Genomic DNA, 16,681 nt, shown 5'->3' on the forward strand with positions numbered 1-16,681 from the left:
AACTGGCTGACTAACTACATCACTACCTTCACTTGCTAACTTGAATTTTTTTCCATGCAAATTAGTTTTGTATGTTCCAAGAACTCTCTCATTTTGTGTTGGAATTTTGTGGCTTGAAAAGTGAACAAATGCCCAGTCATTCAGGAAACTTCATGATGCAACAAAGTAGAGCGCAATAATCACTTTGAACTACATGGAGATCCGCAGCATGGAAGGCCAAAGAGAACAATGCCTGCCGTGACCTCAACAATCATCCACTTTGTGTCAATGCAAGGGCATAAAGCAACAAGCACAGAGTCAAGTTCAAGATCTACAGTTAGACAGGCAATCCCTACATATAGGGCTTGGCTCTAACTCCCTCCCAATGCCAGAGTGATAGACACACCCACATCAACGAGTAGAGAGAGATTTACTTAAGTGAGGCATGCAGGGCCAGTACAGCAGGATAGAACACAGTGCCATACAAAATACACCCCGCCATACAGAACTCTGTAACTATTTGAAGAAGTTCCTATTAACCTCTTGCTTCATCCCCAGTACCACCCTGAAGGAATGTGTTTATGGCAGAAGTTAACAGGCCTGCCTACACCCTTGTCATGGGGGAAGGCACAGCCCAAAGAGCATGAAAAGAGGTCAAGCCACAAGATAAAGCCCACAACAGAAACAAATGGCTAAAATACATGCCAATTCCAACTTCAAAGGAGTTAAAGCAATGTAAGGCACAAACAACATGAGGCCCAAAGATAACATCTGATGTAGCAAATGCCCATAACTTGACTGTTGGCATTATGGTGACAGAAGTACACCATATGCTTCTTAACATGCAAAGGACTGCACAATTCTCACTGGTTACTCCAGTGACAAGTCCAGATCAATAGGACTTGGGTGAAGACTGATATATACCTGGACAGCTGGAAAGCAGTGGTTCCTCTTCCTGTGTGCTCCAACCTCCACCTGCTTTTATAGCATGATTTGTCTTGATCTCCATCATATACTTCCTCATCACTTCCCTTTTACAATGTGTAACTTCTCACTCTCCCTCAGATTATTCCCTCACTTGAGCTTCCTTTGACCACTCCCATTATAAAAGCATCCCACTTGAGCCAACTTACTCCATCTTCTTTTCAATCTGGAGCTCTTTGAACACAACCTTTATTGTTTCTACCTGGGGCTTCTCTCCTTGTGTGGTTCTTTCTTTTTGCAGCTGAAGCTGTTTTTACCAGAATATTTAATAATTCTTCTGTAGCCCAAGAGGTACATCAGTAACCTGTGATTTATGAGAAAGGAAGGAAGGAGTCTGTGTACAACATATACATTCTAGTTGATGTTACACACTTGTTATAAAACTCTTGAATCATGGAAGACCTCATTATATGGGGAATCCACCATTCGTTTACAAAGGCTTCATCACATCTCTCCCAAACAAAGCACAATAATGGGTTGTTATAACTTTAATGATAACCTGTTCAAAGAGCTCTGGCACAATTAGTTGGATGAAGTCTAAAGAAATCAGCTGAATAACTACTCTGCATGAAATGCAGAGCAGAACAAAGGAAACCAGGCCTTGAAGGAAGGAAATCAGATTCAGAGGCTGGATAGAGTGACATTTGTAATGAACAGGAAGCTTGGGCAGGAGTGATGTGTTCTGCATAGCCGCAGGAACTTAGCCCTAAATTAATACAAACTAAACAAAATATAAGGAATAGGGCATCCAAAGGCTTGAGGGCAAAAGGCAATCTTGTTCTTCTTGGATTTCTAGGACTTCCTCTAGTTTGTTTCTGACCTCCTTATTTATTCCTTCAATACATCCCTCAAAGACAACATCCTGCAACGAAGTCTAGTTGAACATCTGGTTTTAGGCTACCGACTGAGCTGACATCTGAAGTCACAAACACTTGGTCCTTCACAAATCAAATCCTTGAGGAATCTAGTCAATGCATCACCCTTCCACTTTAAAATCTTCAGTTAAACTTACGCAATACAGGTAATCTCCATAGTTCATTAGCCTGTTGAACTCCAAGGTTCAACATCTACATCGTCTTCCAGATGACTCAGTGTTCTAAAATCTTTTCCTACAGCATGTTTAAGTAAATTTGTTTTGGACAATTGCTCTCTTAAGAAACCAGTTCTCCTTCAGAGGGTCTCTTTCATTGTACATAACGTCTGTTGATATGAACTCTGTCTAACCATCCTCTGTTATTCTGTTTGTGTCATTACCTTTAAGAATTTCAGCCCCATAGGAATCCAGGGACATCACAAGAAGAATATGATCACCACTAAGTTGAAAATAGAGCTTTTAATCTCAGTTATAGGGAGTTCATGATGTAACCCTTATCTTAAAGAACTTGTCTGGGACCTTATATAATCACTCCTTCAATTTCTGATGGGGATTTTAAAGAATATTGGCTTTGGTCTCTTTCTCATCTGTGCCTCATTCTGGGGTATTTCATCCACAAACAAAGGCAGATACACTATTACTAAATCTCATGTTCTGCCCCTTTTAGCTAAGCTGAAATGTTAGCCTGTCTCTCTGTCATCTCTTCATTGCCTAGTGTCCACATTGAGTTCAGTACAGCAAGATAAAAACTCTTAAATATTCCTCAAAAGGAATTTTCACTACTGCCTACTGTGCTTGTATCAGAGAGGGCGCAGCTTTAGTTGGAAATGTCTGCACAGCCATGAGGACTTGACACTACTGGGAGACAGGGAAGAGCACACCACATCAGCTAAAACTAGCACAGAATTTAAAGCTGGAAACTCCCAGGAAACTCTCAGGAAACATGTGCCTGGATTCATAACCTACTTCTTTTCCTCGCATCTCCTTAACTAGTTATAACCAGTCTAGTTCAAGGCCTGCAGATTTTTTTTATGTAACCTGCCTACATACTTACACTGTTGTCCATGCACACAAAAAATTTACCCAAGTATACTACCAAGCCCTTTCCTGTTCCTGACAAATGTACTTCTTCAAGGGTTTTTTAAAAATATCACACTGCCCTTCCCCACACATCTCTTAACTCTCTCATCCTTTTAATTATATCAAATATAAACTCTTTATCTTCTTTTCAGAGTCTTGTCTAGTCTTTCTACTCCCTAAATCTCTCATTCAATGCCTAAGGACAACTCTTGCCCTATTATTCTCACAATGTTTTGAGAAAGTTCCCTGTAATTATTGACACAACCATTTAGCCATAAAGAAAATAAAAATGATTCTATAAATAAATTAGCAATGGAGGACTAAGGAGAACCTCCATTCTTTATCGGATGTGGGGGAAAACAGGAATAAGGAAAAGGCTGAGGCACTCAATGCTTTCTTTGCCTCAGTTGTTGATAGTAAGACCAGTTGTTCTCAGGCTACCCAGACCTCTGGGCTGCAAGACAGGGATGGGGAGCAGAACGAAGCCCCCATAACCAAAGGGAAAATGTTCAGCAACCTGCTACACCACTTAGAAACACACACATCTATGGGGCCGGATGGAATCCACCCAAGGATACTGAGGGAGCTGGTGGAAGAGCTCACCAAATCCCTTTCAATCATTTATCAGCAGTTCTGGCTAACCAGGGAGGTCCCAGACAACGGGAGATTGGTAAACGTGATGCCCATCTACAGGAAGGGCCAGAAGAAGGATCTGGGACAGTACAGGATAGTCAGCCTGACCTCAGTGCCAGGGAAGGTTATGGAGCAGATCATCATGTGTGTCATGATACAGCATGCAGAGGACAACTGAGTGATCAGGCCCAGCCAGCATGGGTTTATGAAAGGCAGGTCCTGCTTGACCGACCTGACCTCCTTTTCTGACAAGATGACCAGCTAAGTGAATAAGGGAATGGCTGTGGATTTTGTCTACCTGGACTTTAGTAAACCTTTGACACTGTCTCCCAGAGCACTGTCCTGGACAAACGGGGTGCTTGTGGTTTGAATGGGCATACTCTTCACTTGTTGAGAAACTGTCTGGATGGCTGAGCTCAAAGAATTGTGGTGGTGCATAGAGTTAAATCCAGCTGATGGTCAGTTACAAGTGGCATTCCCCAGGGCTGAGTATTGGGGCCAGTATATTTCTCAATGATTTGGACAAGGGAATCTAGGGCACCCTCAGTCAGTTTGCAGATGACACCAGGTTGGGCATGAGTGTTGATCATCTGGAGGAAAGGAAGGCTCTGCAGAGGGATCTGGACAGTCTGGATTGATGGACCAAGACCAATGGTTTGAGGTTCAACAAGGCCAAGTGCTGAGTCACAACAATCCCCTGCAGTGCTACAGGCTGGAGGAGAGTGACTGAAAAGCTGCCTGAAGGAAAAGGACCTGGAGGTGCTGGTTGACTGAAGCTGAACATGAGCCAGAATAGGCCAGGAAGGCCAATGGCATCCTGGCCTGTATCAGAAATATTGTGGCCAGCAGAACCAGGGCAGTGACTGAAATACTCTGCAGTGGTGTGGCCACATCTCAAATCCTGTGTTCGATTTTTGGTCCCTCATTACAGGAAAGATATTGAGGTGCTGGAGCATGTCCAGAGAAGGGCAATGAAGCTGGTGAAGGGTCTGGAGCACAAGTCTTCCAAGGAGTGGCTGAGGGAGATGGGGGTGTTTAGCCTGGAGAGAAGGAGGCTGAGTGGGGACTTTATTGCTCTCTACAACTACCTGAAGGGTAGTGGTGGGGGTCATTCTTTTCTCCCAAATAACAAGCAATATGTCAAGAGGAAATGGCCTCAAGTTGCACCAGGGGAGATTTAGATTGGATATTAGGAAAAATTTCTTCACTGAAAGGATTGTCAAGCATTGGAACAGGCTGTCCAGCAAAGTGGTGGCATTACCATCTCTGGAGGTATTTAAAAGATGTGCAGATGTGGCATTTACCGACGTGGTTTAGTGGTGTACTTGGCAATGTTAGGTTAATGGTTCTGCTTGATGATCTTAAGGGTCTTTTCCAACTTCAAAAATTCTATTATTTAGTTGTTCTTTTTTAGATCTTCCTTATACTTTCCTTTGTTATAATGCTACTATGGTAGAAAAGAGAGATTATGCTGTTCATATATTTGCAATGTTCACTCTGTGAGAATGGTGCAAATCGCACTAGTCAGCAGAGTCTCATTGCTGCTGCTGCTCATCAGTCTACCAATGTTCATCTTTCCTCTTTTCTCTACTAAAACTGAAAGTTCCTAGGCACAGTTTTTTCTGTGTATTGGTGATTAGCAAAGTCAGAACCAAGAAATGATGAGATACCATTACACAGTACAAGATGCAGGGCCTGAGGAACAACTAATTTGAGCAAGTGTGCTAAACACATATGGCACAAGAACCATACTTGATTTCACTGAAGATAGAAAGGGAAATTACTGATACCAATATTGCAAGATGGTATCCTTAAGCACTTGAAAGTAGTAACAACATCCAGATGAGCAAGCATCTTTGTGATTCATTCCTACCTGCTTGTTGATAAAGAATATTACAGGCCGCTATTGTGATTATCACCTTCTCTGCCAAAGGTCAGTAAGAATTCCATCCTCACTAGAGCTTGACGGTGAGTGAAGAACAGTCAAAAGAAACACAAATGTGACAAATTCTTACACTGGTGCAGTTGACCACCAAAATGACCCTGACTTCTCTGCACATTCTCCTCCTCTGTGGTTTGCTAAATATTTTGTTCTTTCGTGTATTATACTTTTACTTGTTTCTACATGAATGTACATGGGATGTCACAATACTCTTGTCCAACACAGTACTATCTTCTCAGATCTTTCCTAAGGCCCCACAATTTCCATCTACACATGACAATGCTTGCTTATTATACTGAGCTTCATGTTTGCATTCCTTTCAGTTTTTGTTTTTCTAATTCATTTGAGAACCTGCCTGATAGAAGGTTACAAATTCACTGGGTCATGTATTTTGCACCTCATTTGCCAGGTGCTTTGTTCAAATTCTATGCAAATGGTAAGCAGGCACCACCACCATAATACTAATAAATGCAAATTAAATGCTGTTCTAGGAGCTATTCCCTCAGAATAGTAAGTTAACATTTATGTAGTACTTCCATTCCATCCTATAGACTGCAAATACATTAGTTAATTAATCGAGGCCAAATGAGAATGCCCTAATTAGCCAAGCCCAGGTTGCTCTTAATGGTGATGGGGCTACCAACAAAATGAAGGCATTTGTGATTCCAAGAACGCAACCATTTCTGTTTCACTGGATGGAAGGAAAATATTGTTTACGCACAGAATGATTGGTCTTACGGCAGCACTAACTTCACAGAGAACTGGAAAGAAGACAGGAAATTAACAGAATGAGCTTGCATCTTGATTCAGCAGCTGGCAGCCACTGCATGTGATCTATAGAAACAGTGTCTGAACAACATGGCCAAGTTCAGTTGTTTTAGTCTTTCATAAACAGAAGGACAACACAGAGATCAACTATTGCATGTGGCACACATCGTATACAGATACTGAGTTGCAGTCATTAAGGAACCATACATCATTCAGGATATACACTAATCCTATTGTATGCGCGGAAACTTACAGAAAACAGAGTAATTGGTTCTGTTGACCATGGCCTGGCAATGACCATCTATGCCTTTATTTTTCAGGTACCTTTTATCTTAGTCAGTTAAGAGGCTGAACAGCCAACAAGCTAATGAGTCTTATCTCTTGTAAGAAACCAGGCTCTTTACTTACAAAGCTGATTGCATCAAATCAGCTATATATAGCTAATTGGACTATATACTATATCAAATACAAATCAAATTAATCATCTGCTTAGAGCACCACAGTCTCTGTAAGCAATATCCTCCATGGCAACAATGTGTCTCTGTCACTGTGCTACCTCCTGAAGTGAGTCTAGGCCAATCTTATGTGGGATGTAACAACTGAAAATAAGGAATACTGCAAAAGATCAGAGAGAACAGGAGTGATTCAGTTCCAAATTTCTCACCAAAACAAATGATACAGTTTGCATTAGAGAATAATACTTCCAATTGTGCTGTCATCACTTTATACACTATCCTCATGTTTGGTATTTGCGTAGTTACACAGGTAACAAGGAAAGTCATGCTACATATTACCTACATTTGATCTTCTTTCTGGTCTTTCAAATAGCAAAAGTATTCAGAGATTTAAGAAAAAAAATCCAAGTCTTGCTGTTACTGGCTTCCAAAATTTTAAACTTTTCTGCTTAGTACTATAACAATGTGTCATGATATGGGGGAAAAAAACAATAAATGTTCTTAAGAAGAAGGAATCTTATTTTCATGTAGGTTGAAATTTTGCACCACATACATCAGGCAATACCATCTGAGAAACTTGCAATTCTCAGCATCTCCATTGCTGATATTATCATCAAAAACCATGGGACAAATCAAGTCTGGTGGTAAGAGCTATTCCTGTCGCTAGTGAAGCACCATGTAGTTATCAAAACACCAAATCACTGCCATCACCAACTGATGTTTATCCTGGGCACACAAAAATTTTTTAAGCAAACAGACCCTCTGAGCTAGCCACTATGCACAAAATTAAGTTATATGTTTTGCATGCATCTACTGAAAAGAAAATAATCTACTGAATATGCCCTGTCTATCAAAGAAGATGAACTGACTGAATATAAAGTCTATGCACCAGAGGTTCATTTGTGCATAAAAACAATTGAATATTAATCTATCCGCAGTTTGTAAAGTATTCTCCTCTCTCTATGTTACTTCACCCTATTTATCATAATGTTTCACCACTTCTCTCTCTGTAGGGATAGTAGAAACTCAGTATATCTTGGTGACAGTCTGTGAGAGAGAGCTATATTGGGAAACAACAGGAAGAGAGATGATCTGTTAGGCAGTTTCAATGGAAGCATTTTCCTTTTTCCTTGCTCTCAGTTCTTTCCTTCAGTAGGAGAAGATTTTTGGCCACTTTGCCAACATCTTAGCATGTTCTGAAGGTCACTTTTGCTTCCCAGAGGACGAAAGGAGATGCAACTACTCCCACCCACTATCAGGTGAAAGGATGATACTCAGCTCCAGCACTGGCAGATGGAGAATGCTGTAAGAACAGAGCTACATCAATCTTCATTAATGAAAAAGAGGTTTCCCATAATCATTTGATGCATGAACATGAAACTACAGGTGATAAAGGTGACTGACTGCATAAGCTGACCTGAACAAAGAGAAAAATCAGCAAGAAATCCCAGCAAAAAGTAGACTTTTAAAGATATGCTGGAGGATAAGAAGTTCACTCTTCTCTCACCACTCATTCCACTCACAGACTTTTGTAAAACCTGTATCTGATTTGGCAAGAGAGTTTAAACCACAATAGAATTGCAGAGACGAGAACAAAGATGCTGATCATACACGTGTAGTTTGACTGCCATTTGGGTAACCACACTGTCAAATATGAATGAATTAATAAGAGCTGGGCTGCATATGAGGTATCCTGCTTGTCACCAACAGGTCTCTCAGTTTGCTCCTAACAGCCTACTGGGATTTAGTAACATGTGGTACCATTGCCAGATTGCTTGCCCTCTGCTGTTTTTGAAGTCCAGGAGAGAAGGGATACACAGGGCACTGTAGAACGTCTATGCAGCTCTTATCAGCGCAATATCTTGCCTTATGATGCTCACAGGGAAAACTATGTTCTGGATACTCTGCTCTCCTACATCTTGCAACAAATGCTTATACTTAGGCACACCCATATTACCTACTGTTGCTCAGTTTTGCTTAAGATCTCCCAGCATCTGCCATATAGTATGTAGGTATGTGAGTGTACCTGCATACACACACACAAGACACACATACATGCATACTTCCTACGAGTTCTGCTGAGTATTTTTGTGACATTCCCCTTCTTACTCCCTTTTGCACACAGCACAGAAGGGACTTGCGGATATCCTGTTCAACAGGAACCTCCGGGTGGAGCAACACTGTCGGCAGCAGTACGTCCTGTTTTCTCTCCTCCTTTAGGCGTAGTCCCATCTCTGATTATCTACAAGACTTTATCGCTGCAACTCCTAAACTCTGGCATTGCTCATCTGCAGGTGACTTACATACCTGCAGCTGTTGGTTCCTCACTGTCCTGCTGCACAACTTTCTAGCCAGAAGGCCAAGCACTGTTTGACCTTACTTCACCACTCAAGGAGCACTCAGAATCAGAGCATTGCTCCCGTGCTTCCTAGATATATTTGCTGGGGGAAGGACATCTCTAGGGAGGGGCCAGCTCCTGAGATAGAGAAACTGTCCATCTGATGGCACAGTCATAGGCATGGTTGTTGGTGGTACCAAGAGACTGTGGTGATCAAAAAATCTCAAGAGCTCTTTCTGCATGTCTGACTTGGCACTCTCCTGGACTGCCTGTTAGTATAATGTTCTCCATGTCTCAGACTTGCTCAACAAGCCCTCCTCCCACCTGCATACACTTTTCCTCTACTCTGAATCACAAAATGGTTGAGGTTGGAAGGGACTTCTGGAGGTGACCATGTCCAATCTCCTTGTTCAAAAAGGGCCACCTACAGAAGCTTATCCAGGACTATGTCCAAATAGCTTTTGAGTATCTCCAAATTATCTCCAATATCTTCTTTACAACTGCCTTTTGATGAGATCCCCCTCAGAGCCAGGTCTTCTGTAGACTGAAGATTCACAGCTCCCTCGGCCTCTCATTTTATGGGAGATGATCTGCTTCCTCAGTCATCTTCATGGCCATTTGCTGGACATTCTTTAACAGCTCCATGTCTCCCCTGTACTAGGGAACCCAGAACTGGACACTGTTCTCCAGCTGTGACCTCTCCAGTGCTGAGTAGAGGGGCAGGATAACCTTCCTTGACCTGCTGCTTCTTCCTCTCCGTCCTTCCTTGCTCCACACGCTCTCTCTTATATGATGCCTCTTTCTCTCATTACCTTTTTAAGGACATTTGTAGAACTAGCATGCTGTCAAATGGTTACCTTGCTTTTTGAAGGGCAGTAAATTCTTCACAAAACATGAGAATTTCATATGCAACGAGTGATTGGATCTCAAGTAACCAATTTTTCTTGGTGCTAGGCAGTAAAAAGCTAACACAGTGTTTACTATGACTGTCCATCACAACAATTAATAAAACCAACCAGAAGCAAGATCACACTCCCAACAGAATTCTTCACATGAACAACTTCTTCTTCCTTTTCTATATTTTAAGTTCTTCACTGGCTTTATCAAACAAACAAATAGGTAACAATAATGATGCAGTCTAATCTCTTTAGCAAACAACTGAATTTTTTTCTCAAAGATACAGACAGAGTTCAGCATGAGAACAGCTATGTTTTTGGTAATGTCATCTCCAGAACACTGAGTTATGCATTACAGACATCCACTTCCACAAATGATAACTAGAATTAACAGTATTTGACTGATTTCTAATGAATTTTCAGAGGTAATATAGATATTAGTTCCAAATAATTGTACACTCTAGTTATTACTGTGCTACCACTGCAATAGCACCTAGGAGGGTCCTTATGCCAAATACAGGCATTGAAAAAGTAGTAACCTGTACCAGAAGTTGGTATGGGGTTACCTTGGTGTGGGGGTTGGACTAGATGATCTCCAGAGGTCCCTTCCAACCCTAACTATTCTGTCATTCCGTGAAAAAGCTTAGAAACAAGACTATGGGAGATGACAGGGTGAGAAGACAAAGTAATAAGATGACATGTCAGCAGTGCTGTTCTTAGTACTAGGCAGAGTATATCAATTCCTTAGTTTTAGCACATATTTTTGGACTAGCAGATTACCTGAAAGTATAATGTACTACTTTTCTTTTACGTATAAATACTTTTTATGTATAAAATTAATTAAAAGTATTGTACATTGAAAGAATGATATTATTAATCTCAGTTTGTTAACTATAGTGACATCTAAGTATAAACACATAGTATGTGTAGCCACAGTCACTACAGTATGCATGGCAGTTTTCTACCCTAATTAATCCACAAGCTTTGCCAAGAAAGACTATAAAAACCAGAGTTTTAAAATAATATATAGAAAAGGGGGGGGTTAAAGGAAATAAAATATAATTTAAGATTAAATAGATTAAGATTAGATCATAATTAGACAAAATTGTTTATGGAGATTATACATCAATAACAGAGCAGGTGTGTACCTAACAGCTAAGCTATGCAGAAGCATTTTGTGTGCTCACACCATGGGAACATTCAGAGCATGTCTAACACAAGATTTGTTTCACAACACAAACTTGTGTAGTTTTAAACATACCAGTAGAACTTTAGATCAGGCACAATTGTGTAAGAGGCTGTCAGATGAAGTACATTTTTGTGCTGCTGTAAGCAACTTCTGAATTGGAATCTACCATTACAAATTTCATCATTTCTTATTTTAAATTGTAACTAGCATAGCCCAAAGAACACTACTTATAGATTATACCTTAGAGCAATAGAGATATAAATAAACAAACTAAATGTTTAAAATTAAAAATTCAAGAAAATACTGCGTATGTGAAACCAGTTCACTTTCACCACGGTCATCAGATTTCTTTCAGAAAGACTGTAGTTTTTTTGTTTTTACTCTGTACCCCTTATTTCTTTTTGCTCCCTGAATGCAACAAATGAGTTTTGGGGATTTGTCCTTTTTTTCCTCTTTTTAGGCAAATTAAATTTTTGAATTTTTTCTCAGTTTGGAAGCATTAAAAAACCCCACCAAAATTAAGATAATAGAGAAAATAGAGAAAGTAAAAACTGATTTTAAAGGTATAAGAACTGCAAGATTTGCAGAACAAGTGTTATGAAGTTACTACTCCTCCTTACCATCCTGAAGCCTTTCCTAAATCAGAAAAGCTTTTAAAGAATTCTTAAACATTTTACAAAGTTCCAGAAGAATAAAACTAAAATAAAGAAAGGAACTGAGAAAAAAAAATGGTGGCAGGGAAAAAGAGAAAGAATGGAAAATAAGCTCACATACTTTTGACAATACTTGCCTTATTATGCTAAGTAACGAAAAGGAGAATATGAAGGAAATAAGATACCAAAATGTAGAAAATTCTAAATATTTGGAAAAATGTTTTGTGAAACAAACTTACAGTCTATTATCTTACATTTTAAAAGAGAAACATCTTCAAAATTTATATTTTCTTTTCTCCTCTAAAATTTTGATCACACATACAAATACCTTCTGCCAGCATCTGAAAATTTTGCTTCTTGTGTTCCCCCTCTCTTCTTTCCAGGTAAATGGACATAACCCTTTGCTAACTGCCAGTTCCATATAAACTTCTTGTTTTTATCCAGATGAAACAAAGAAAACATAGAAAACAGTACTTTTGTGCAACAGGCCTTGGTAAAGCTTGGGTTTGAAACAATTATGATCAGATAACCAGTATCTTGATCCCTAAAGGATCTTTACTAAGGTGTCATTTACAACTACCATAAACCTGACCCAAAAGCATGCAGACAGCCTTGAGCTACAAATCTAGCAGTGCTATAAGATATCCTGCTTCTCCAGATTTGCCCTGTGGCAGACGCCTGGACAGCAGGTACACAGAGGCATTAAAGTACAGCTGAGACAGCATTACCTGAAGAGTAAAACTCTTTGGTTGCTCTTAAGAGTTTTCTAAATGGTATTTGGACTCTCAGGAGGCTCCCTTTTTTAATCCTTTCTTTTGACTAAAGTGTCAAAGTGAAACCTCCCTAAGGGGTACCTTAGTACCAATCTCACGCTGCCCTCCAAAACTGGTTGCCATAGCAGTTTCTGGGAAAGACCAGGGGTAAGTTCATCATCACTGTAACTCCATACACTCCTTTAAATATATATCCTTGTAATAACTCTACTGCTAGTATCTGTATTAACCCCATGAACATAAATAATACTGCAAAAATGGTGCTGTGAGCATAATGCTTGAGCCAAGGGTGCCATGAGCACCAAGAGTTCCCCTTCCATGTGTAGGGTGTGCATATGCACCATTAGTGTATAAAAACAATGTGAATGCTCCAGTCTGGATAGCCCAGTTTGCATTTTCAGACATGTGGAAAGAGAAGAAGGTGGTACTTTTAGATACAGCCAGAAATTTTAAGAGCAATATTCACACTCCATAGCAAAGATTAGATGAGTGTGCCTTTGCCTGGAAACCAGCAGAGGCAAGAGAGAATCTTCCAGACCCTGCACAAGTCCATCCCTGCCTACACTCTTGCTCTTAATTCCTCCTATTCTTCATTTCCATTATTATGCCAGTGCCTCTGGCACTACTGCTTCCTCGGAAACTCCCTCTACCTCCACTTCCCATCAGCTCCTTGTACACCAAACTCCTTCTACCTCACAGACAGGGAAAGGCAGACACAGACACTCTCTTTTCATCTTAATCCCTTCTAAAGTGCGCACCGCCTTTTACTGAGCTTGCCAATGCAATCAGAAATGGTGCTGCACAACTAATAAAAATAATTATCAGGCTTTGATGATCATCCAGGATGGTTTTTATGTGTTTTCTCTCTCCATTTTCACAGTGAGTCTCATGAGACTGAATTTAATTTTCTCTGTTTGCTGTGAGCATTTAAAAAATAGTCTCATCCATAAAAATATCCAAAGCCTTGCACTGAAGGCCTGTTCTCATGTTTAAGCCCAGTTTCGCCCATGCAGGATTTTGTGCTGTGCAGTGTCACAGCAATAATTAAATTTGCACAAAATCCTTCATCCTCAAAGAAACACAAAGTGCCTTTAAAGTTTAAAAGCACTGAAATACAAGCTGTTTACATGAATGGAAAGTTGTTCTCCCATACTTAAAACCCCACCATAAAAGTAGGGATGAGGTTGGAAGTCAGTCTCAGGAGATGTGAAGTCACTGTCCATCACATTGTGCTGTTGGAACGAGCCAAACAGGAGTCCATGAGAACCCTGCCTGCCCAGATGCTCATCCCCTCTGCCACATGAACGTGTGCTAGTGCCATCTACCAGCCACCCAGGACACCACATCACCAAAGACAAGTGATTTTTTTGCCTCCCTGCTTTGTAGTTCCTGAAACAAATCCCTTCTTCAAGTTCCAATCCTCCACACCTGAACGAAGTCAGAATCACCTTCCAAGAGCTGTGAAACAACTCATCAGCTGAGGGATGTTGTCATTAGTAGCATCTTCACCTCTGTGTTGTCTTTTTGGGGGATTTTTGAGTTACCTGGGGACAAACATAGCTCCTGAGCATCTCCCCTTTGGCACCTAAGTTCCTCCAGGACAGTGTTCCCAGTGACATACACTGTGGCAGAGCTCCTAACACAGCCCCTTCAAATATTTAAAAATAAAAGAGCATTCAAGCTAGAATATAACTCAAACCCAACTTTCACATGCTGTTGGCTAAATCCTGCTTTCTCCACTGACTTCCTTGGCCAAAGTGTAATATATTCACTATATACAGAGAAATTAAAGGAACGGGAAAAAGGCAATTATTTTGCTTTTTTTCTTTTTTAATTATACAACATGATGTGCTATTTTCCCTGGTAAGAAAATGTCCTCATTAAATGTTCATAACTGGATAAATGTCTGTCCAAGTAATATTGACTCACTCCACTTCAAAGGAGCCTTTTTGTAATTTTATTTATGAGGGAAGAAGTTGGCTGAGAGGTTTTATTTACCTCAAAAATAATTAGCTATTTATCAGCCCTTCAGTTAATAAAATATAAAATTGTTTCAAGATCCTGTGTTATTGTTCCAAGCTCTCCTAACAAAACACTTTTTTTTGTCCAATTACTGATGGCCCTTTACAAAATGTCTACATTGAACTGGAATTCCCTTCATGTTGGATAACAGAATCAAATTAATCGTCACGATGACAAAACCTACTTTCAAAGACAGCCAATATTCAATTTTTGCCTTCTTAGCATTTGCTCCTGTTGCAAGAAACATCTTCAGCTATGTAACCCATACATAGACTACAGTCTTGTATGGAAAACTCAATTTCAAAGAAAATGTGCTGTGATGTTGCCTGAAAGGGACCATTAGTGACAAGACCTGGTAGAAGCAAAAAGAGGGACAGAGACAGAGGGAAAATGGGCCATGACTCTCTGGTTGTTATCAGGGCGGAGGCAACACCTGAGAGGACAGGGAGGTAGCTGCCTGATCTCGGACTACCCCCTTGCTCCCTAATATGGCCCTGTTTTGCAAAGTAAGGAGCCAATCTGTTCAGTCACCAGGGCTGGGATTCCCCATGAAAAACTTGGCCACAGGGTTGGCAAGGGAGGGGTGGAGAATGAGGCAAGAGTTCTGTCAGAATCACTCCTCCACAGCTCAGTGTGGGATGTGCCTTCCAAGATACAGAGCCATTCTCCAAAGTATCAAATGCCCTGAGCTAAAATCAGCCCAATTAAAAAGAGCTGGCAATTTAACGGATGAAACTCTTCACCAACTGGTATTTAAGCAGCTGAAATGAAAGATTTAGTGTGAGAGTGTATTCCCTCTTGCAAGAAAAAACAAACCACCCTACCAATGAAATAAACAAACACATATCTGCTCTCTGTGCAAGGCAAAGTGCCTAGAGAGAACAAGAAGATTTGCACTCATGAAATCAGGACCAGATCCAAACCCACTAATTGCCTTGGCATTTCTGCTTGGGTCTGAATAGCCCAGAATCAGGTCAAAATCCCTTAAGACACATTGGCAGATAAATTATTTTAACCAAAAATCCCACTAGCACAATATAACACAATATATGAATACTATTTTCCCATTCATAATTTTTACTGTCATCTAGTTACCGTAATAAAGGAATTTTATTATTATTTCAATTAATCATTTATTCAGTGTACTCTTTATACGTGTTCTGAAACCAAACCAAGCTGATTTGTGCCATCTACTGGTAAAGCAAGGATTTCTAACTCCTAAATACTTTACTACAGAGCTAGTTTATTTTAAATTTGTTTCTTTTTATTATTCACTCTACACAAATGTGTTACTTCTTTGCAAGCAATCTCACATATACCTTATCTGATAAAGAAGATTCTGTTCACATTGTCTGAATGTGATCAATATCATCATGTAGGACAAATTAATTCATTGACAGCTTTAATTAGAGTTATATTATTGTGATTTTATTGAAAAATCTCAAAGACACATTTTTAAGCTAAAACCTTCATCCATTAAGGCTGGATAGACCTATTTCTTAGCTTGCAGTATCTTTCTGCTTATGAATTGCAGTGTTCATGTTGTGACAACTGCAGGTATCCTCTTTCACATCTGAGTTACAAGCGTGAACCACTGTTTTGAACAGAGGTGTCCTCAGCAGAATTGAGGTGGGATGTCCCTTTTGTACAAGGAACTGGTAAGATCTCACACTGCCATACTGTGGTTAAATCTTGCTATTCGTCAAAAAAACTGAACTCAAACTGTGACCAGCTTGCTTGGAGAAGGGCATCCCTGGAGAATGGAGATGTCTTTATGGGAGAAAAACCCCAAAAGACCTAACTTGAATAGTGCAGTAGAATGAATAAATGAGACATGCAATCTCCTGTACCAAAGGATTGAAGTGAAGGAGAGAGAAGAGTTTTTTTCAGTTTCAGGACAGTGTTGGCGAAAGAAGAAATGGGCGTCAGCTGACCATGAATATATTTAGGTTGGAAATTAGAAGGCTTCTAACCATCAGAAGAAAAAGGTTCTGTGACAGCCAGCCAAGGGGAGCGGTGGGGGCAAACAATCTAACTAGTTTTAAGATAGGCCTTGGTAACTTAATGAAAGGGATTATGAAACATGGATGTCTAC

Source organism: Manacus vitellinus, unplaced genomic scaffold, assembly GCF_001715985.3.
Source record: "Manacus vitellinus isolate BGI_N305 unplaced genomic scaffold, ASM171598v3 scaffold_6_pilon, whole genome shotgun sequence".
NCBI lineage: Eukaryota > Metazoa > Chordata > Aves > Passeriformes > Pipridae > Manacus > Manacus vitellinus.